Genomic DNA, 23,176 nt, shown 5'->3' with positions numbered 1-23,176 from the left:
CGACAGTCTGTGTGGAGTTTGCACATTCTCCCTATGGGTTTCCTTCGGGTGCTCCGGTTTCCTCCCACAATCCAGGTCAGGTGAATTGGCCATGCTAAATTGCCCATAGTGTTAGGTGCATTAGTCAGGGGTAGATTAGATTACAGTACATTACAGTGTGGAAACAGGCCCTTCGGCCCAACAAGTCCACACCGACCCGCCGAAGCGCAACCCACCCATACCCCTACATTTACCCCTTACCTAACACTACGGGCAATTTAGCATGGGCAATTTAGCATGGCCAATTCACCTGACCTGCCCATCTTTGGACTGTGGGAGGAAACCGGAGCACCCAGAGGAAACCCACGCAGACACGGGGAGAACGTGCAAACTCCACACAGTCGCCTGAGGCGGGAATTGAACCCGGGTCTCTGGCGCTGTGAGGCAGCAGTGCTAACCGCTGTGCCACCATGCCATAAATGTAGGGTCTGGGTGGGTTACTCTTTGGAGGGTTAGTGTGGACTTGTTGGGCCAAATGGTCTGTTTCCATACTGTAAGAGTTCTAATCTTCTAATCATATTGAATGGCAGAGCAGGCTGGAGGGATCAAATGGCCTACTCCTATTTTCTGTGATTCTATGTCTGACTAGTTTGGCCTATATGTGATTGCAGACCCACAGCAAAGTGGCTGATTTTAATTGCCTTCACAAATGGCCAAGCAAAGCCACTCAGTTGTTTTCAGAGGACTGTAGAAAAACTGAACCAGAATAAAATAAAACCAACCACTCAGCATCGACCAAGGTAGCTATCATTACAAAGGCATACCCTGCAGAATCCTCCTCACTAACATCTTGGAACTGTACCAAAATTGAGAAGGGTCATTCGGCCTTGGACCTTTGGGTCACCATGCCGGACTTCAGGACAGGGAACAATGCAGAGTGGCTGAGCAGAAGGTGATAACAAAGTTAAGTACCCATGGGAATGGCCTCAACCAGGACATTGGGTTCATCTCACACTACAGGCGATCCCACTGTACCACACACATACACACACACACTCACACACACACTCATAGACAAGCTATCTCTCATATGCACACACATACACCCCCCAAACGCACATTGGCACACACCCTCCCACACATACCCCATCACACTCACACACATGCCTAACCAAGCTTATGCACACACACACTATCACATGCACTCACACCCACATGCACACACTCACATGCACAAACAGAAAAGCTTATGGGGTGAATTTGTTTTTGCAGAATTACATTTTATTTTGCTCAAAAACTGCATGAATCCATGTAAAACTTTGCAAAACTATACAGAGGGTTTGTCAGTCTGACATAGCATTGGGACACAGAGAGACTTCACATCTATTGTTTAAAAAGCTGAGCTATCTTGAGAATATAATTTAAAAGAAATTATCGAGGCATAGAATCATAGAGATGTTCAGCATGTAAACAGAGCCTTTGGTCCAACCCGTCCATGCCGACCAGGTATCCCAACCCAATCTAGTCCCAACTGCCAGCACCCGGCCTATATCCCTCCAAACTCTTCCGATTCATATACCCATCCAAATGCCTTTTAAATGTTGCAATTGCACTAGCCTCCACCACTTCTTCTGGCAGATTATTCCATTCACATACAACCCTCTGTATAAAAACGTTGCCCCTCTCACTCTAAACCTAAGTCATCTAGTTCTGGACTCACTCACCCCAGGGAAAAGACTTTATCTATTTATCCTATCCATGCCCCTCATGATTTTATAAAACTTTATAAGGTCACCCCTCAAGCTCCAACGCTCCAGGGAAAACAGGCGCAGCCTGTTCTGCCTCTCCCTATAGCCCAAATCCTCCAACCCCGACAACACCCTTGTAACTCTTTTCTGAACCCTTTCAAGTTTCACAAAATCTTTCTGATAGGCAGGAGACCAGAATTGCATGCAATATTCCAACAGTGGCCCAACCAATGTCCTGTACAGCCGCACATGACCTCCCAACTCCTGTACTCAATACTCTTGACCAATAAAGGGAAGCATACCAAATGCCTTCTTCACTATCCTATCAACCTGTGACTCCACTTTCAAGGAGCTATAAACCTGCACTCTAAGTCCCTTTGTTCAGCAACACTTCCTAGGACCTTACCATCAAGTGTATAAGTCCTGCTAAGATTTGCTTTCCCAAAATACAATGCCACGCATTTATCTGAATTAAACTCCATCTGACACTTCTCAGAACATTGGCCCATCTGGTCAAGATCCTGTTGTAATCTGAGGTAAGCTTTGCTGTCCACTACTCCTCCAATTTTGGTGTCATCTGCAAACTTACTAACTATACCTCTTATGCTCACATCCAAATCATTTATATAAATGACGAAGCGTAGTGGACCCAGCACCGATCCTTGTGACATTCCACTGGTCACAGGCCTCCAGTCTCAAAAACAACCCTCCATCACCACCCTTTGTTTTCTACCTTTGAGCCAGTTCTGTATCCAAATGGCGAGTTCTCCCTGTATTCCGTTCTAACCTTGCTAAGTTCTGGGAATTACATACCAAAAAACAGAAACATTATAAAAGATGCAAATTTTAATCTAAGATTGTTTACTGTATCACATCTCCATGACACCCGACTCCTTTGGCTATAAATTCTGTGAGCATGATCTTAATCTCCACAATCACCTGATGAAGGAGTGGTACTCCGAAAGCTAGTGCTTCCATATAAACCTATTGGACTATAATCTGGTATTGTGAGATTTTTAACTTTACCCTCACAGAATTATACCTTAAAGTCAGAGTCTCAGGTCTCCTCCACTGCCTGAGTACATCATGTCCAGCATAAGACATATGGAGCAGCATGAGAAGGAAGTGGCCCTGAGAGTCCTTGAAATTGACTCCATATCCAGAAAACCGATGGTGTCAGATCAAACATGGGAAGCAAAACCTTCTGATTACCAGCTGCTATTCTCTCTCAGCTGATGAACCAGTACTCTTCCATGCTGAATATCACTTAGAAGACACACTAAGGGTGGCAAGGACACAGAACCTACTATGAGTGGGGATGATAATGTCCATAACCAAGACTGATGTGGTCACACCCCTACTGAGAAAGCAAGTTGGATCCTGAAGGACAGGCTGACACATTGCTTTCCTGGTTCCAGGGTCAAGGATATCACAGAGTAGTTGTGGGAACTTCTTCAGGGGATCAGCCAGAGATGGTTATCTGTGTGATTACTAATCACATTGGCAGGAAGGGGAATGAGTTTCTCCTGTCACAATTTAGGAAACTAGGTAGAACATTAGCAAACAAGATCTCAAAAGTAATAATCTCCAGATTACTCTCAGTACCACTGGCAAGTGAATATAGAAACAGAAAGATAAGACAGATGAATATGTGGCTGTAAAGATGGTACAGGAGGGAGAATTTTAGATTCTTGAGGCACAGGGATTGGTTTTGTGGGAGATGACATCTATACAAACCAAATGGTTTGTATCTAAATGGAGCCAGAACTCAGTTTCTTTTGGGAGAGTTTAGAGTGAAACAGTTCTGTGGTGTGGAAACTGGGGGAAAATATCAAAAAGGAATACAGGGTGCATAAAATACTGGGAGGAACAGTTAGCACTAGATTAGAGAACAGTAAATTAAAGGGTAGAATTTGAATATGGAAAAAAAATTAAATCTGTTTAAATCAGTATTACTGTGTGTATGTGTAAAAGCATAGAATACCGTAAATAAGATTGCTGAGTTACAGATACAGATTGTTACGTGAAATTGTGATGTTGTAGTTATAGAAGAGACTATGCTCAAAGGACAGAATGTCTGGCTGTTCAATATTCTGAGATAAAAGTGTTCAAGAAGGAAAGACAAGGAAAAAGAGGAAGAAGAGTGGTGGGTGTTGGTCACAGAGAGCATTGCAGTCCTGAAGAATAATAATATCCCAAAGGGTACAACTGCTGAATAAATTGGGCTAGAATTAAGGAACAACAAGGTGCAATTGTTCAATGTTGTCTATAGGCCACCAACATGTGGGCAGGATGCTTAGGAATAAACCTATATGGAAATTATAAAGAAGTGCAAATGTTATAGAGTGGTTATAATAGAGGACCTTAATTATATGAATGTAGACTGAGATAATGGTGGAGTAAATGGTAGAAAGGAGCAAATGTTTGTGGATTATTTTCTGGAGAATTTCCTATAGGAGTATGTGTCCAAACCCAACAAGAAAAGAAACACTGCTACACCTGGTTCTTGAGAGTTTGGTGGACCAAGTAGATAGAGTGTCTGTGAGGAAATATTTAGGGGACAGTGAGGTTTAGGATGATGGCCGAAAAGAACAAAGCTCGAATCTAGAGCAAGAAAAATTAATTAGGAGAGAGCAAACTTCAAAGGTTCCTGTTCTCATTGGAAAAATTAATAATTTTTGTTCCAGCTTTCAACCTTCTCTCACTGTTACCTGGTCCAACTCTAACATTCTAACTTCCCTTCCTTGACTTCAGTGTTTCTGTTTCTAGGAATGCCCTGTCCAGAAATATCCATTACAAAGCAATCAACTCACATAGTTGTCTCTACTACATTATGCTTCCTGACAGGACTCCATTCTTGGGTTTCTGCATATTCCTTTCTCTATTTGCGGGGTACAATTGCAACATTTAAAAGGGCACCGAGATGGATATATGAGTAGGAAGGGTTCGGAGGGATATGGGCTGGGTGCTGGCAAGTGGGACTAAATTAGGTTGGGATATCTGGTCAGTATGGATGAGTTGGACCGAAGGGTCTGTTTCTGTGCTGTACATCTCTATGACTCTATAAGTGAGCCTTTTAGAGACGCTCAAAATGGCTGACTGCTTCACAGATGTCTCTGTCCCAAAGATTCCCATGAATCGGTGGGAATATTATACTTAGTGACTTTAAGGAGTGTTTTCTCTGCTGTCCCGATTGCCATTTGCCATGATGAAGCTTGGAGCAGTGGAATTAGAATTAGGTTTTATTATCACGTGGGCTCAAGTACAAAGGTACAGGAGTACAGTGAAAAGTTTACAATTCACTGCACCATCTGGGTATGAAATCTTAGGTAAAACTTCAAAAAATAAATAAGTTAAAAGTTCAAAATTGCAGTTCTCCTCAGAATAAAGTACTAAATAATAAATAAAGGTAAAAGTTCCAATTACAGTTCTACTTTAGCCATGGGCCTGCAGTCGTTCCACACTGGGCTTTTTTCACAAGGGCCTGATCTTTCTCCCACACTATCTTCAGGATTGTGTTGTGTTGTGTTGCACCTTTATTTCTTATAAATAATAAGTTGACATAGAATCATTTCAAGCAGCAAGCACAGGTCTAGGAAATGCCTGCTATGTTTCTTGGGCACTAAGTAGAAAACTTAGAAAATGCTGCCATCTTGTGGTAATCAGAACGATATAAGTTCATCATGGCTCTGTCTGAAAGTTGTATTGTGAAAATTATCATGACACTAACTCGTATATACATGAAGTAGATATCATTATGAATAATAGGGCCATTCAGCCCCTTGAGTCCATTCTGCCATTTGATTAGAGCACAGCCAATCTAAACATTAACTCATTTATCCACCTTACTTCTATATCACTTGATCCCCCTTACAACAAAAAATATTGACTTCAGTCTTGAAAATTTTATTTGATCCTGTTCTTCACACTCTTCTTTCATAGAACTGCAAAGAATAAATAGCACAGAAATGGGCCATTTGAATCAGTCAATCCATATCAGTGATTATGCTGCACTCGAGTCTTCTCCCCATTGTTCTCATCCAATTAGCTCAGAATCTCTGTCTATCCCTTTCTCCTTCATCGGCTTATCCTGCTTCCCCCTTAATTGCATATAAACTATTCACCTTAACCACTCCTTATTGTAGTGATCTCGATTAAGAAGCTTCTTTTGATTTCCTTTTTGGGCTTGTTGGTGTTTACCTTGTATTAACGACTACTATTGCCGCATTTGATGAAGTGAGCTCCTGATTTTCACTGCCTTTTGTGTGAAAAACTGCTTCCTGACCACCTTCAAATGGCTTAACACTAAATTTAATATGATGTCTCCTTACTCTGGGACTGCCCAGCGGATGAAGGTTTTCCTATGAATCCTTTTGATTTCCCTTGACATTGTAAATATCCCAATTTCATCATCCCTTAACCATCTAAATTCAAAGGATACAATGGTTTATTTAAACTGTCCTCATAACTTAATCCTTTAACTGCTTGTATTTGGCAGTGTGTTTCTTCCACAGGCAAAATATCCTTTCTGAGGAACATGGCCCAAAGTTGCAAAGCCATCTCATCAAGCTTTGTATGTTTGTAGAATTACTTCACACCTCTGATTTCAATAATCTTGAGCATTACTGTGAAATTAGTTACAATCATTTATCTGAGAATAAAGGGCAGGAAGGTTCCCCATTTGATAAACCTTCTACTGCAGGAATTTTTGAAATATTGGATTTTACAATGGTCATTTTACAAATTTGCATCAGAAGTGAAAAGCTTTATCTTTATCATTTTGCTATTTAATTTTTGATTTTGAAACAGAGGGTACTTAAAACCTTGGATCAGAACACAGCAGCAAGACTCGGAACAAACAGGATGGAAAATAGTGTAAGTCAACAAATAAATGCCACACTTTAATTTAAATGTCTGTAGATTGGCTGAAGAAGGAAAGGGTATGCCTGTTAATAAGGTCAGTTCAAATAATGGGATGTCTCTTGATTTCAATACAGAATGATAGCAGAGGAGAGATGTGGTTTCCAACATGTTAGCCCACACAACATATACCACACAGATTAGATTATTATTGATACAGAGGTCAGGAAGTTTCTTAACAACTAGCTATGTACCCTAATATGACAGCTCAGCCTTGTAAATTTATTGTCCATGCAGCTTATATTACTCTAACACTATATACAGAACAACCTTGGTTATCCAAACATCAATTATCCAAAGTTTGGATTATCCAAACAAGATCTCAAGGTCCTGAAGTTTGAGATTGGAAACCAGACTCTGTCATTACCTGCAGAAACTCTTTTTCGAAGACAGACTGCCCACCAGTGACCTCAGCAACTTCTCTCTGACTCTGCCTCTGTCATTTCTTTCTTTTCCTTCCTTCTTTCCTTTCCTGCCCTTCTGCTTCGTTCTATCTCTCTCACATTGTCTCTGTCCCCTTTCTCTTTGTCTCCTTCTTTCTCTCTTATTCTCTCTGTCTCTGTCATACACAGCAGGAGGTATATTTATAGACTTACGTGCAGCTTTCTTTTCCTTGTACTTTAATTACAATCTGAAGTTTGAGTTTGACTATTTTAGACAGTCGGTTTTAGACTGGAGTACCTCGTTCAATGACCCGGATGAGTGAAACAGCGCGGTTCTGATCAGAGACACTGACAGAAACCCAGGCAGACATATGAGAACCCACGCAAAACTACAGTAAAGACGGCCCCGCTCCATCCCAGCGTGTCTTTCAATTTGATTTGATCAAGTTGACGGGTGTAACACGCAAGTCAGTGCTTCTGGCTGAGGCTTTGTGTCACGGGGTTCCATTTACATTTGAGAATGCTTCCTTTATTTATGATCAGATCAGTTACCTGAACAATCAGTTATCTGAAAAATCAGTTATCCGAACAATCAGTTATCCGAACAAAATGCTCCCTGTCCATCTCATTCGGATAATCAATGTACACAGTTGAGTGGCTGACTAACTTGAATGGTCGCCTACTTGCCTAACTAACTGGCTGCGTAACCACTGATTGTACAGAGAGTAAGATGGAGACCTTTTGTCACATAAAAATATTGTATCCTTTACAAAGGATTTCTACAAATGTGGATACCTTTTGAGGACAAGAATGTAGGAGTGATGTGTGACAGGCTGTATATGGGATTGTTGGCATTTGACAGTTAATCACTTTGTAATGAATTCTAGAGCTAATGGCCTAGACAACTGAAGGCATAGTCACTGAGAACAAAATCAAGTGTACACAAGAGACCAGAATTTGGTGAACAGGGAAATATTTTGCAAGACTATTGGGAAAAAAACAGAGACATGATATTAATTAGTTGGATCGTTCAGAGTCATCATAGGCCCAATGGGACAATGGCCACCCTCTGTGCTGCATCATGGGAACAGGAGTAGGACATTCAGCCCATTGAGCCTGCCACACTATTCAATGAGATCAGAGCCAATCGAACTCTTTAATGTTTTTTACTCACTCAATCCCTACGTCTTAAAAGTCACTGGCAATCAGAAACCTTTCAATTTCTATCTTAAACATTCTCTAAGACTGAGACTCCACAACCCACTATCATACAGAATCCTGAAATATTTGATTTATTTATTAACTGTCTCCCTTCATGACCCCGATTGTATTCTGAATTCAAGACCTTCCATTATCCTCAACCACTGACCTATTTTAGAATGTTTAGCATGCAATAAATGTGAGTGCATGCCCCAGTGGAGGGATTATAATCCAGAAAGTTTGAAAACTTTTTTCTTGGATTACTTACTGGGTGTGAATTGGGCAATTTTACAGCTGCAGCCTACTCTGATTTCCAGCCCATTGCCCACCTCATGCAATTTTCAAGTTGTCCTCGGAATGAACACCACCATCCCTGAAGGAGCTGTAAGCTTCATTGCTTTAAAACACCAGGTTTTACCCTCGCTGAAGGATCTTGTTTCCAATTTTCAGCAGCCACAATAAAGCAGAGGAAATGCTTTGTGTAATTGCCCAGTGGTAATTGGCGTGACACAATCTTACCTTGATCTTCGATAGGAGCACTGCCGATCACACAAAAAACAGGAAAACCAAATGGAAAACCAAAAACTTAGGGGCCAGTATACGCGCTGACAATCTTGCTGGTCTCTCAAATATTAATCCCTATGAAATGAAAGCAAAAAAAAGGTGGATAATGGGAATTAGAAACAAACACGGAAAATGCTGGAGAAACTCAGCATGTAGACTCATAGAATTCCTACAGTGTGGAAGCAGGCCATTCAGCCCAGCAAGTCCACTCTGAGCTTCTGAAGAGCATCCCACCCAGACCACCTCCCTATCCTAAAATTCTGCATTTTCCATACAGAAGAAACATCCACCTAGCCTGCACATCATTAGACACTATGGATGACTTAGCATGGCAAATCCACATATCCTGTACATCTTTGGGAGGAAATCCCAGATCACCTGGAGGAAGACCATGCAGATATGGGGAGAATGTGCAAACTCCACACTGACAGTCACCTGAAGTTGGAATTGAACTCAGGTTGCTGGTGCTGTGAGGCTGCAGTGCTAATGACTGTACTACCATGCCATCCCTCTGGCACCATCTGTGGAGACAGAAACAAAGTTAACATTTTATGTCCAGTATGAATCTTCTTCAAAAACGGATTCCTCAGATACTGCTCAACCTGCTGAGCTTCTCCATTAATCGCTATGATGCCTAAGCTTATAAAGCCCTCCACTGGCTCTCACTATCTGTGCTGAATCTGCAGTCCTTCTCCAATCTATAAACAATATTCCCACATGCTTTTCATTGTGTCTTGTCCTTTGAGCTACTTACTGCCAGTATTTCAAATGTGTATCAACAAACTATTTCCTTCCCCAAGATGAGTGAGCTCCCACTAAGTCGGGTTTCCCTTGGCAGAACTTTAGTCTCAGTGTTGTCCATAAAATTACTTTAACATTTCTTTTAGTCTTTCAGTGAAACTCTGATGGCAGAATGATGGACGGCCCTCCCATCATCTACCAGGTAAATATCAACCAGCCATATGTCATTTCCAGAACATTAGACATTGACTTGTAAAAAGAACTTCCTTTTACTCCTTACAAGGACAAGACTGACCCAGAGGTAGAACTTTAGTGAAGAGATTCCCTAATGGTCGGTACGGTGGCTCAGTGCACCTGGGTCCCGGGTTCAATTCCAGCCTCCGGCAACTGTCTGTGTGGAGTTTGCACATTCTCCCTGTGTCTGCGTGGGTTTCCTCCGGGTGCTCCGGTTTCCTCCCACAATCCAAAGATGTGCAGGTCAGGTGAATTGGCCATGCTGAATTGCCCATAGTGTTAGGTGTAATAGTCAGAGGGGGTTACTCTTCCGAGGGCCGGTGTGGACTTGTTGGGCCGAAGGGCCTGTATCCACACTATAAGGAATCTAATCAATCTAATTAGAGACTTCCTGCACTTGGACCTGGTCAGAAATTTGGCATTGCAAATAGAAAACAATAAAACACTTTGGGCCAGACTTAGTGGCCTGATGAAAATGAGTATAGACCTCATTGGGTGGGCACTCTAGTATTGTACTACGTTGAAGTAGCAATGAAGTGGATATAACATTCACTTGTAAATGTCCTACAGAACAATGCCAGTAGATGGAGTACAAGAACCAAAAACATTGGTTAATAGATGTAATCATTAATGTATCCCAGTCAGTCTCTATCTATTTGTAAGTACCAAGAATCTTACACGGCCAGGGATCTCACAAACATTATTAAAGAGTTGCAAAATTAAGCATGACTCCTTTCCAGGGTTTTATATGTTCCCCACAATGAAGCAGTATTTTTGACTGCAGATAATATTTCAACTGCAGATAAATTCAACCAGGCTGCGCTCAATGGCATGTAAGTTAACAAACAGGAAGGCTTTTGCAGCAAAATTTTATCACCATTACGGATTCACTGTCTATGCCTAATTTGCAACATTGGGAAGGACATGCGGAGTAATCCTTTGTATTTGCATACTGGAAGATGGCTGAGGCAGTTTGAAGGAGACACAATAGTTTTTGCCAGACAAAAAGCAGAAAAGGCAGTAGGATTCCATTACATCAACAAGAATGAAAAGATACTTTCAAAACATTAATGGCTGAGCAATTGACAAGCTAGCTACAAAAGCATTGATGTCATATTTAAAGACAGAAGAAAATGCCAGACATGAGACAATCATTTTCAGACACACAAAGCGGACAACCCATGAGGGGATTGGCCAGTAATGCACTTACCAGAGGTTGCTGGAGCGAAATGAAATTTTGGTGAAGTTGAACAAGTAGGAAGGGAAATAAAAACACAATTGATTGCAGGGTCTCCCTCTCGCTGATTATGCTGGATAGTACTGGAGAAAGAAAGAAAGCCATCAAAGCTGCTGGAGATTGTAAGGTCATTATCACTCTCCAAATCCAAAGACATTTAAGTTGGAGCTATCAAAAACTGAACTCCAAGTTTAACTTCTGTAAACACAGTTCATAGTTCATGTCAGAAAACTAAAGCAAAACCTACTTCAAAAACATGGCTGTGATGTTTCTAAACATTGCTTCCACTGCGGTGATTCTTAGGAGAAAGTGAGCACTGCAGATACTGGAGATCAGAGTCAAAACGTGTGGCACTGGAAAAGCACAGCAGGTCAGGCAGCATCCGAGGAACAGGAGAGTCGTTGTTTTGGGCATAAGCCCTTCATCAGGAATGTGGGGGCAGAAGGGGGCTGAGAGATAAATAGGAGGGTAGGGGTGGGGGCAGGTGTGAGGCAGCTGGGAAGCTGATAAGTAGATGCAGTTTTAGAGGGCGTGCTGAGACAGGTAAGACAGTTTAAACTTTCCCGCTTATCTATCTCCCTTCTCATCTATCCACTTCGCCCTCCCCTCTGACTTATCACCATCACATCCTACCTTCATCTACCTATCGCCTTCCAAGCTATCTCCCCAGCCCCACTCCCCTCCCATTTATCTCTCAGCCCCCTTGCCAACTCCCCACCTCCACATTCCTGATGAACGACTTATGCCCAAAACGTCAACTTTCCTGCTCCTCAGATGCTGCCTGACCTTCTGTGCTTTTTCAGTGCCACATGTTTTGACTGCAGTGATTCGTACCCATACCATATGTCCTGCTATGGATAAACATGTAAAGCATGTGGAAAACTGAACCATTTTGGTGTTCATCATAAAAGTCAACTATCCCCAGAAGGGAGCCATTTATGCAAGGGGATGAGAGAATGCAACGAAAGTAGAGGCAGAAGATTCTGAACATACTTTGGTGCACCTTTTCATATGCAGTAAACAGCCACATTGACAATGTTTGTTTACTGCTTGAATATAGATGTTCTTATAGATACAGAAGCCCCTGTCAATCCAATGGGAGGCAAAACTGGGGACTGAAAATGTTTTACCTTGCAAAGACATGATGGTAAAGAAGCCAATTCTTCCATTCCTGGAACCATCAGAAAGTCTCCAAATAAATTGATGAAATCAAATTAAATAATTACTCAGGTAAAGTTAGACTATTAAATACATGGTCGAAATGCTGGTGACTATTAAACTTATCCCATGCGTTGCTCACAACTATACCTCTTATACCTCTTGAATCCTAATCTGACATACACTCAGGATTTGATTCCACATCCTCCCTATTTGACCTGACTGCATTCCTAACAAACTATCAGACCCAATCCACCACAACCATTCCCACAAACTGACAGACCTGACCTGACCTGACCCCACAGCACTGTGCCAGGACTAACCCAACACACCATCCGCAACCCAACCTGACAACATCCCTCTACTGGCTCCTGCAAAAACCAGACCTGACTTGATCACGCCATCCCAACCAGTACCCTTCTACTGACACCCTCATGTCACTTCATCCAAACTAAAAGGGTAGCCATGAGCAACCATATGGAACCCAGCTATGCCTGCCTGTTTGTCAGATAGGTGGAACAGTCCATCTTCCGCAGTTACACCGGCACTACCCCCCACCTGTTCCTCCGCTACATTGATGACTGTATCGACGCCGCCTCATGCTCTCATGAGGAGGTCGAACAGTTCATCAGCTTTACCGACACCTTCCACCCTCACCTCAATTCACCTGGACCATCTTGGACACCTCCCTCCCCTTCCTGGATCTCTCCATCACTGTCTCCAGTGACCGACTAACCACAGGCATCTACTACAAGCCCACCAACTCCCACAGCTACCTAGACTACACCTCCTCCCATCATACCTCCTGTAAAAACACCATCCTATATTGCCAATTCCTCTGCCTCCACTGCATCTGATCCCAGGATGATCAATTCCATCTCAGAAAGTCCCAGATGGCCTCCTTCTTCCATGATTGCAATTTCCCTTCCCACGATGCCCTCCAGCACATCTCCTCCACTTCACGCACCACCGCCCTTGAACCCCACCCTTCCCAATGCAACAAGGACAGAAACCACTCCCCCCATCCTCACCTTCCACCCCATCAACCTCCGCATGCATCGCATCATCCTCCGCCACTTCCACCACCTCCAAACGGACACCACCACCAAAGGTATATTTCCCTTCCCACCCCTATCCGCGTTCTGTAGAGACAATTCCCTCTGTGACTCCCTTGTCAGGTCAATAACCCCCAACAGCCCACATACCACTCCTGGCACCTTTTCCTGCCACCGCAGGAAATACAAAACCTGCGCCCACTCCCCTCACCTCCGTCCAAGGCCCCAAGGGATCCTTGCACATCCATCAGAAATGTACCTGTATCTCTACCAATCTCATCTACTGCATCCGTTGCACCCGGTGTGGTAACCTCTACATCGGGGAGACAGGACATCTTCTTGTGGATCATTTCAGAGAACATCTCTGGGACACCCACACCCACCAACCCCACTGCCCTGTGGCTGAACACTTCAACTCTCCCTCCCAGTCCATCAAGAACATGCAGGTCCTGGGCCTCCTCCAGAGCCAAAACGTTACTACCTGATGCCTGGAGAAAGAACGCCCCACATTCCGCCTTGAAACCCTGCAAACACACAGGATAAATGTGGATTTCAACAGCTTCCTCATTTCCCCTCCCCCTAAATTATCTCAGTCCCAAGTCTCCAACTCAACAGCACCCTCCAGACATGTCCATCACCCCCCTCTGACCAATCACCTTCTCCCTCACCGTCATCCACCTACGGCTTTCTCAGCTACCCAACCCCACTCCCCCTCCCATTTATCTCTCAGCCCTGGTCCACTATCCTCATTCCTAATGAAGGGCTAATGCCAAGGCATCGATTCTCCTGCTTCTCGGATGCTGCATGATGTGCTGTGCTTTCCCAGCAACACACTCTTGATTCTGACTTCCAGCATCTGCAGTCCTCACTTTCTCCTGGTTGATCACCCAGTCCCCCACTATGGACCCTAACAATCCTGAATCCTTCTCCCCATTACCTCCTCCATCACTGGGATCAACCTGACAACCTTCTTGCCTGCCTCTGGACCTGACCCGACCCTACTCCCCTGTGCACTATCCAGCTGCCACCCTCTTGTCTACCCAGAAGGCATCCTACCCTGGTACCCAACTGAGCAGAAACCCTACACAACTAGCACCCTACCTACCTAACACCCTATATAACTGACACCCACTAGCCCAGCACCTAAATCTCTATTCATCTGGCATCTTGAACCCCATCTAGCAGAACCAACTCAGCCACCCTGCACTTGGCCCAGACCATCATGGAAGCCAACCTTCCATCCTTGGACTCCATTTACATGGCTCACTGCAGAAAGGCTGCCAACATCATCAAAGACCCATAGTAATTATCTCCTACAAACTCTTCCGTCAGGCAGAAGATACAGAAGACTGAACACTTGCACCAGCGGCTTCAGGAACACCATCTTCTTGGCTGTTATTAGGCTTCTGAATTTAGTCTCAAATAATGATGATCTTGCTAACATTGATCTCACCTAGCACACGCTCTGCGCAATGTAACCTGTATGCCTCTGTCTAAGTATTTTTGATCTGTACATCCTTGTTTACTATGATCTACCTGTACTGCTCGTAAACAAAGCTTTTCACTGTACTTTGGTATATGTGACAATAAATAAATCAGTCAATGCAATCAATCAATCAATCAAGAACAGTGCAGAACTACAAAAGGACATTCACAAGTTGGAGCAGTGGGCAGATGCATGTCCAATGAAATTCAGAGAAGTGTGAGAAATATATTTTGGTAGAAAGAATATGATGAGAGAATATAAAATAAAGGGTACTACTCTAAAGTATGTGCAGGAGCAGAGAGATCTGGGAATGCAATATATAAGTTACTAAAAACTGAAGAACAAGTGGAGAGTGCAGTTAATAAAGCATACAGTACAGTGCCATTACTCAAAGTCGCAGAAAGTGCAACAAGTTGGTTATACTGAACTGTGCTTGGACATTTGTCAGATGTCAGTTCGGTATCATGTACACTTCTTTGTGCCACATTATAGGAAAGATATGAATCATTTGAGAGAGAGCAGAAAAGTTCTGCAACAGTTTAATAACAATTGTTCCACAGATGTAAAACTTTAGTTGTGAAGATATATTGGATCAGTTTGGACTGTTTTCCTTGGAGAGGAAGAGAAGAGGATTGAAGATTTCAAAATCTTGACAGGTCTGAACAGAACAGAAATGCAGAAACTGCTCCCTGTTGTCAAAGAGTTGAGACCAAGAGCTTTCAGTTTTAAAGAATTTTGTGAAAGAAGTAGATGTGAACTAAAAATTAGTAAAAAAAACCTTCTCACACAGCCACTAGTTGTATTAAAAATTCATTTAAGGCATGTAGTTATTGTTGACTGAGCCAGCATTTGTTGCTGATCTTTTGTTGCCCTTGAGAAAGTGGTGGTGAACTGCTTCTTGCACCTCTGCAGGTTATGTACTATAAGGTGTGGAATGCAACTTAAGAGTGAGGAGGCAGGTTCAATTGAGGCATTCAAAGTGTTATTAGATAATTATTTGAGTAGAAACAATATTCAGGTTTACAGGGAAAAGAGAGGAGAATGGCACAAAATCATAATGTTCATTCAGATAGTAGGTGTAGACATGAGGAACAGTGTTCCTCCATCTGCCCATTACATATTTGTGATCCTGGGTGCAGAGACATTTGGACACATGCCAATGACATGAACTCATTTATAATTCAGGAAACTGTAGAGGACAGTAAATACTTCTTTGTCAGCAATCCAAAAATAGTACAAATATTCAGTTTTAAAATTATATTAGCTAAGTGGTTTTGGTATTTAAAAATATAATCATTTGTGATATAAAAAGCTGTTGATGAAATAAGCATAGCAACACAGTAGTAAATAAAATGTTTTAGATACTTATTCGCATTCATTCAGTGAGGAAATGCTTACAATTCTAATTAATGCAAGTACACACTTGTTTTTCAGCATTTTTAAAACAGCATGACACATCAGACTCGATTAACATTGAAATCATTCACTTATGATATATTCCTTCCAATCACATACATTTTAAAATTGACCTTCCACAAAAACAATTTGTGATGGAAGTACTTTTAAGGTCTTTGCAATTTGTTTTTGAATTTTAGGAGTAATACAGATACATGTCTTGGGATTTGCTAAATGCTCAGAGCTCAGTGATTTCTAATCCACATAATTTTCTTTATCGATTCATGGGATGCCGGTGTTGCTGGCTAAGTCAGCATTTATTGCCGAACCCTAATTGCCCAGAGGAGAGCCAACAGTCCAGTTTGCTATGGATCTGGAGTCATATGTAAGCATCACAGAAAAGCATAGGAGATTTCTTTTCCTAAAGCAGGTGGCTTTTCTAACCATCAACAATGGTTTCATGGTACAAAAACAAAATTTGCTAGCAAAACTCAACAGATCTCACAGTATCTGTGAGAAGAGCACAGAGTGAACATTTTGGGTTATAGTCCAACAGGTTTAATTGGAAGCACTAGCTTTCGGAGCACTGCTCCTTCATCAGGTGGATCACCTGATGAAGGAGTAGCACTCCAAAAGCTAGTGCTTCCAATTAAACCTGTTGGACCATAACCTGGTGTTGTGTGATTTTTAACTTTGTACACCCCAGTCCAACACTGGCATCTCCAAATCACGAACATTTGAACTCTTTATCAGAATTACTGCGAACAATTTCTGTTTTAATTTCAGATCTTCAGTCGTTCTTTGCTTTATTTTAATGGTTTTATGATCATCAGTTAACCCTTAATCTCAGATTTTTCCCTTTTAAATTAAATTCAAATTATCTTCCTATTGACTAAATCGAATTTCAACCAGCTACCATGGTGGAATTTGAACTGAAGTCCCTAAAACATTATTAGATTTTTGAATTAATAGCCTAGCAATAAAATGAAATGGCCATCACCCCCACTTAAATGCAGTAACTGCAGAAAAGAGTTGGGCACAATATTAAAGACATAAATGGTCATGCAAATGATGCGCAAAACAAACATGGTGGTGCATGCATACCTGGTCGGCCAAATATTCCACCTCCCACATATAGAATCATAGAGCCAGAGAGATGTACAGCATGGAAACAGATCCTTCGGTCCAACCTGTCCATGCTGATCAGATATCCCAACCCAATCTAGTCCCATCTGCCAGCACCCGGCCCTTATTCCTCCAAACCCTTCCTATTCATATACCCATCCAAATGCCCATTTAAATGTTGCAATTGTACAAACCTCCACCACTTTCTCTGGCAGTTCATTCCATACACATACCACTCTCTGCGTGAAAAAGTTGCCTCTTAGGTCTCTTTTATATCTTTCCCCTGTCACCCTAAACCCATGCCTGCTAGTTCTGGACTCCCTGACCCCAGGGAAAAGACTTTGTCTATTTATCCTATCCATCCCCCTCGTGATTTTATAAACCTCTATAAGGTTACCCCTCAGCCTCCGACACCCCAAGGAAACCAGCCCTTGCCTATTCAACCTCTCCCTGTAGCTCAAATCATCCAACCCTGGCAACATCCTTGTAAATCTTTTCTGAACCCTTTCAAGTTTCACAACATCTTTCCAATAGGAAGGAGACCAGAATTGCATGGCTGCAACATGACCTCCCAACTCCTGTACTCAATACTCTGACCAATAAAGGAAAGCATACCAAACGTCTTCTTCACTATCCGATCTACCTGCGACTCCATTTTCAAGGTGCTATGAACCTGCACTCCAAGGTCTCTTTGTTCAGCAACACTCCCTAGGACCTTACCATTAAGTGTATAAGTCCTGCTAAGATTTGCTTTCCCAAAATGCAGCACCTTGCATTTATCTGAACTAAACTCCATCTGCTACTTCTCAGCCCATTGGCCCATCTGATCAAGAACCCGTTGCAATCTGAGGAAACCTTCTTCGCTGACCACTACACCTCCAATTTTGGTGTCATCTGCAAACTTACTAACTATACCTCTTATGCTCTCATCCAAACCATTTATGTAAATAACAAAAAGTAGACGACCCAGCACCGATCCTTGTGACACTCCACTGGTCACAGGCCTCCAGTCTGAAAAACAACCCTCCACCACCACCCTCTGTTTTCTACCTTTGAGCCAGTTCTGTATCCAAACGGCTAGTTCTCCCTTTATTCCGTGAGATCTAACCTTGCTAAACGATCTCCCATGGGAAACCTAGTTGAACGCCTTACTGAAGTCCATGAGACTATCCACCTGCAGGAAACACAAAGGGAACCGAAACCTGTCAGTGAGGAAGGACCTATTAAACCCAGGGATTGGGCGTACATGCGGGTTTTTCGAAATCGCTGGAATAAGCCCAGGAGAGAGGGACATTTTGTAGTGACTAAGGCATCACCTACTGCTATCCAAGTGGAAGGGCCACACATATGGTACCACCTTAATCATTGTACTAAAGTTCTCCCACCAGCACAAATTAACACTGAGATAAGTGGAGCTGAGGCCGAGGAACGTGGACTCGGGCAGGCCACAAGGAGGCTCATACCCCTCAGCAGGGTTCCGAACAAGGTACAGGTGAAGTTCTTGGGGATACTGACCATTCCAGAAATGATTATGATGGAGATGTGGAGCGTAGTTCTCCTGGCAACGGGGATGGGAAAGACATGGGGGATGCCCCTTTAACCCTCCCTCTCTGATGCCAGGCCTGCATACTCAGACTTGGAGACCATCAACTTGGCAGACTGGACTGGTAATGCTAGGATCATTCAGGCTGGGAGGCAAAGATGTATTAGAAGTGCAGACCTTGTTGCCCTAACATGGGTATGCGCCCATGACAATCGCTGGTATCAATGAGCAAACTATGCGGCTGTAATAATGGCTAGAAAGGACTGTTTCTTATGTACTAAGGCAACCCCCTCATACTGTATTGTCCCTATGGCCTATAAGGAGAAAGTGAGGACTGCAGATGCTGGAGATCAGAACTGAAAAATGTGTTGCTGGAAAAGTGCAGCAGGTCAGGCAGCATCCAAGGAGCAGGAGAATCGACGTTTCGGGCATAAGCCCTTCTTCAGGAATGAGGAAGGTGTGCCAAGCAGGCTAAGATAAAAGGTAGGGAGGAAGGACTTGGGGGAGGGGCGTTGGGAATGCGATAGGTGGAAGGAGGTTAAGGTGAGGTTGATAGGCCGGAGAGGCGGTGGGGGCGGAGAGGTCGGGAAGAAGCTTGCAGGTCAAGAAGGCGGTGCTGAGTCCGAGGGTTGGGACTGAGAAAAGGTGGGGGGGAGGGGAAATGAGGAAGCTGGAGAAAACTACATTCATCCCTTGTGGTTGGATGGTTCCTAGGCGGAAGATGAGGCCTATATGAGGCCTATGGCCTATAACTCAACCACCTGTATTCAATGGCATTTGCAGCACTCTAGCCGACCTCTTAATCTGGATGATTCATCAATTTACAGGCAATTCCATTGCCCATTTGGTGCAACCTACTTCAGGCCTCTACGTCCTCTCAACAGGATGATGTGGGCAGGCAGCAACGCCAACGGTGGTGTGGCTATAGTACCCCGTGGTCCACCAGTAAGTCTAATTGCACATTCCCCGTGGCTGCTTTCAGGATATGGGAAGCGTTGAGTTTTGAATGCTTTAAGCGAAATGGCTCCACACCAGTAGGCTATTTTAAGGGTCTATGCGGGAATATGATTGAAGTAGAGGTGGACACCACATTTGGGGCTGTTTTAAATTCTCAACGTGTCCCACTGGCAGATACTCGGTGGCTGTGTGGTAAGAAAGGAGGGTTGCGCCCGACGCTGCCCACTGACTGGAGTGGCAGCTGTGCCCGTGTAATGCTCCTACACGATGTGGTTATATCGCCACACGCGCAGCTTGATGTTACGTCACAGTCAGCTTTGCACCGAACTAAGTGACGGTATGTTCGTGATCCGACAATTTGGATTGATAGTATTGGACAGCCAAGAGGTATTCCTAATGAGTTTAAGGCCCGCAATGAGATTGCCGTGGGCTGGGAGGCTCTCATCCCAGTGATAGGGGTTAGCAGGAATGCTGAATGGATTAATTACATTTATTACAACCAGCAGAGATTTATCAATTATACTGATGATGCCCTTATGGTCTTGGGAGAACAATTGGATGCTCCTACTAAAATGACATGGCAAAACAGACTGGCCTTGGATTGAATCCTGGCAGAAAAAGGCAGGGTTTGCATGATGTTTGGGGAACATTGCTGTACCTTTATACCTAACAACACTAGCCCAGGGGGAATCTTTTACTAAAGCAATGGAAAAACTAAAGCATCTAAGACCAGAGCTAAAAGATAATGTGGGGTTTGGTCATCAGGCTTTTGATTGGCTGAATAATATATTAGCGTCTTGGGGAGCATGGTTTTCAAGATTGGTCTTATTGTAGTTGCAGTTTTGCTTGTTGCCTTCGTCTTTTGTCATGCTTTACCTTTTATTAAGTCCTTTTAGTTTGCGTCACTACACGGCAACTTGTGGTCATTTCAACTACCCCAGGAAGTACTTACTCCTCTGATGGAATCCCACCACTCTACTATTATGATCTAACAACTGCCACGGTGCAATGAATATGACCACGTGGGGTCGTCGATGATACTTCTGAAGAATGCACGGGTCCTAGATTGTGAGGGATCTTGGGTCTTTTTTCCTGTTCTGGTTATTGGAGGACAGGTTTTTGGCCCAAGGGACCCCAGGAATGGAGGAAGAACTCTTTAAGTCTTAGACTCCAAAAATTATTTAGTCCGTGTTGGGACCCACATTACTTGTATTGGGCACAAGAGGGGCTGAGCTTATTGTCTTCTTTCTCTAGGTGAGACCAGTAGGTCTCAAAGGGGGGAAATGGCAAATAAAGAACATGAAAGCATGGGAAGGGTTAAAGCATGAAGACCACTGGCAATCTGTGGTCTGTGAAAGGCAGGATGGGATAAGAATAGTGGAATGCTCTTACACCAATTAGCAGAGTAAGGTTAAGGCTGAAGGGTCACTATGGTGAAATGAGATAACAGTTAGTAGAGGTAGTTTTCCTGTTAAGTGTTATTATGACAGGATTGGGGCCATAAATATTTGGGACATGACATTAAAATATCTAATTAATAGTTAGTAGAGTCAGCTTGAGATAGGCGACTATTGTAATAGATGGAATAGCTAAATATCTATCATGACAGGTTCATCTGGAATGGAAGATCACTGTAGCAGAGGTAATAATAAATATCTAATCATGACATGAAGAAAATATTAAGTAGGGTCTGGATTGAAAGACCATTGTTGCAAAAAGCTAGCAATAAATATCTAAGCATGGCATTAGAATAACATTAAGTAGAATGTACAACTAAAGAGATAATGGGAACTAACATCATTGGTTTATTGTGTAGCCAGAGTGAGGTACTTTGATTAATATAGTTGACATGCTGATAAGCTAACGGAAGCATGATTAAAAAATATAAAAATCCACGGACCATGAGGTCCGTGGGCATTCAAGAATCTGCTTTCTCAGTGTCACGGTTTTTTGCTTGCAAATAAAAAACCTACTTCTTAAAGAACTCTTTGAGTTTTCTGGTTATTCTGTATATTTTCTCCATGACAGTGGTAGACAAACAAAACACTTCAAAGTCACTCTGAAGCTTTCCATGAAATGCAAAGCATTCAATTTAGTTGCTTGCTACTAATCTTTCAGAATGAGAGCAACCTAACCATCAGGCTATATCATCCTTTGAATTACAGTATCTTAATGATAAGGCAGAGTGGTGACAAGGAAAGAGAGAGAAAAACAAGAAAACACTGGCAGCATTTTTTGTAACATTGTCAAATTTCATCACAGTATCAAGTCATCTGCTGCTAAAATCTTCATCCAAGTTTTAGTCCCAAATTTGTAAACTTGAGCTTATCCAGAACTCTTCAGCCAACATCCTAATTTGTCCCAAGCCTCAATCACCCATCCACTCTGTGCTTGCAAATCTACATTGATTCCCTAAAGTCCTCAAGAAAAGCAGCAAGTTTAACTGCAACTGTGGAGAGAAAAAATATCAGTATTTCAAATGAAATATGACTCTTGTTTAGAATTTTGGAATGTCCAGTTGCAGTAAAAAGGGGTGATATCTAGTTCGACCACTGAAACACTAGTGCTGCCTCACAGTGCCAAAGAACCTGGGTTTGATTCCAGTCTTAGCCGACTGATTGTGCAAACTCCACACATTCTCCTGTGTCTGCATGGGTTTGGTCCAGGTGCTCCGGTTTCCTCTCACAGTACAAAGATGTGCAGGTTAGGTGGATTGGAATGAAAAATTGCCCATAGTGTCCAGGCATGTGCAGGTCAGACTAGTTAACCATGGGAAATGCAGGGATGTGCAGGCCAGACTAGCTTGCCATGTGAAATGCAGGGTTACAGCGACAGGATAGAGTGGTGGGTGTGGGTGGGATGCTCTTTGGAGGGTCAGTGTGGATAGCTTAAATGGCCTACATCCACAATGTAAAAAAACAAAAAAAAAACTGCAGGTAAGCTATCCTTTTGCTATTGACCTTGAGACCCGTTAAAAGCCATTCACATTGGGTGTGGAGACATGTGTAGGTTCCCCAAATATAAATTGGAAAGTAACTCCACAATAGTTAATCATCTTTCAATTAAATTCTAGAAAATTTCTCAATGACAACTAATAATTTTCCTGTCAAAATGATACCGAGGGATACTTTTATTGGATTTTATGTAAACCCTCATGTTATTGTTGACTACCTCTTAACAATGGTCCCCAAAAATATGTATTCCCAAACCTGGCAAGCCTTTTCCTGCCCCTTCTTGAGTAAACAAGCAGATGGTTTTGCTATCTGTAATTCGATCACTTTTCTTTCCACTGAAACAAATGGAATTAAAATGAATAGCAGACTGGATCTATATCGAAGATGAATTGTAAATGTTTCTTTCACATTGCTGTGTTAAATTGTTAATAAAAGAGTTTAGTTATTATTGACATTGTTACTTCCAATGGTCGACATGATGTGGAGGTGCCGGTGTT

The sequence above is a fragment of the Chiloscyllium plagiosum genome, unplaced genomic scaffold (assembly GCF_037043375.1).
Source record: "Chiloscyllium plagiosum isolate Xiang-an unplaced genomic scaffold, Cpla_swu_hap1 HiC_scaffold_3, whole genome shotgun sequence".
Taxonomy (NCBI): Eukaryota; Metazoa; Chordata; class Chondrichthyes; order Orectolobiformes; family Hemiscylliidae; genus Chiloscyllium; species Chiloscyllium plagiosum.
Note: the sequence above shows the minus strand (reverse complement) of the source record.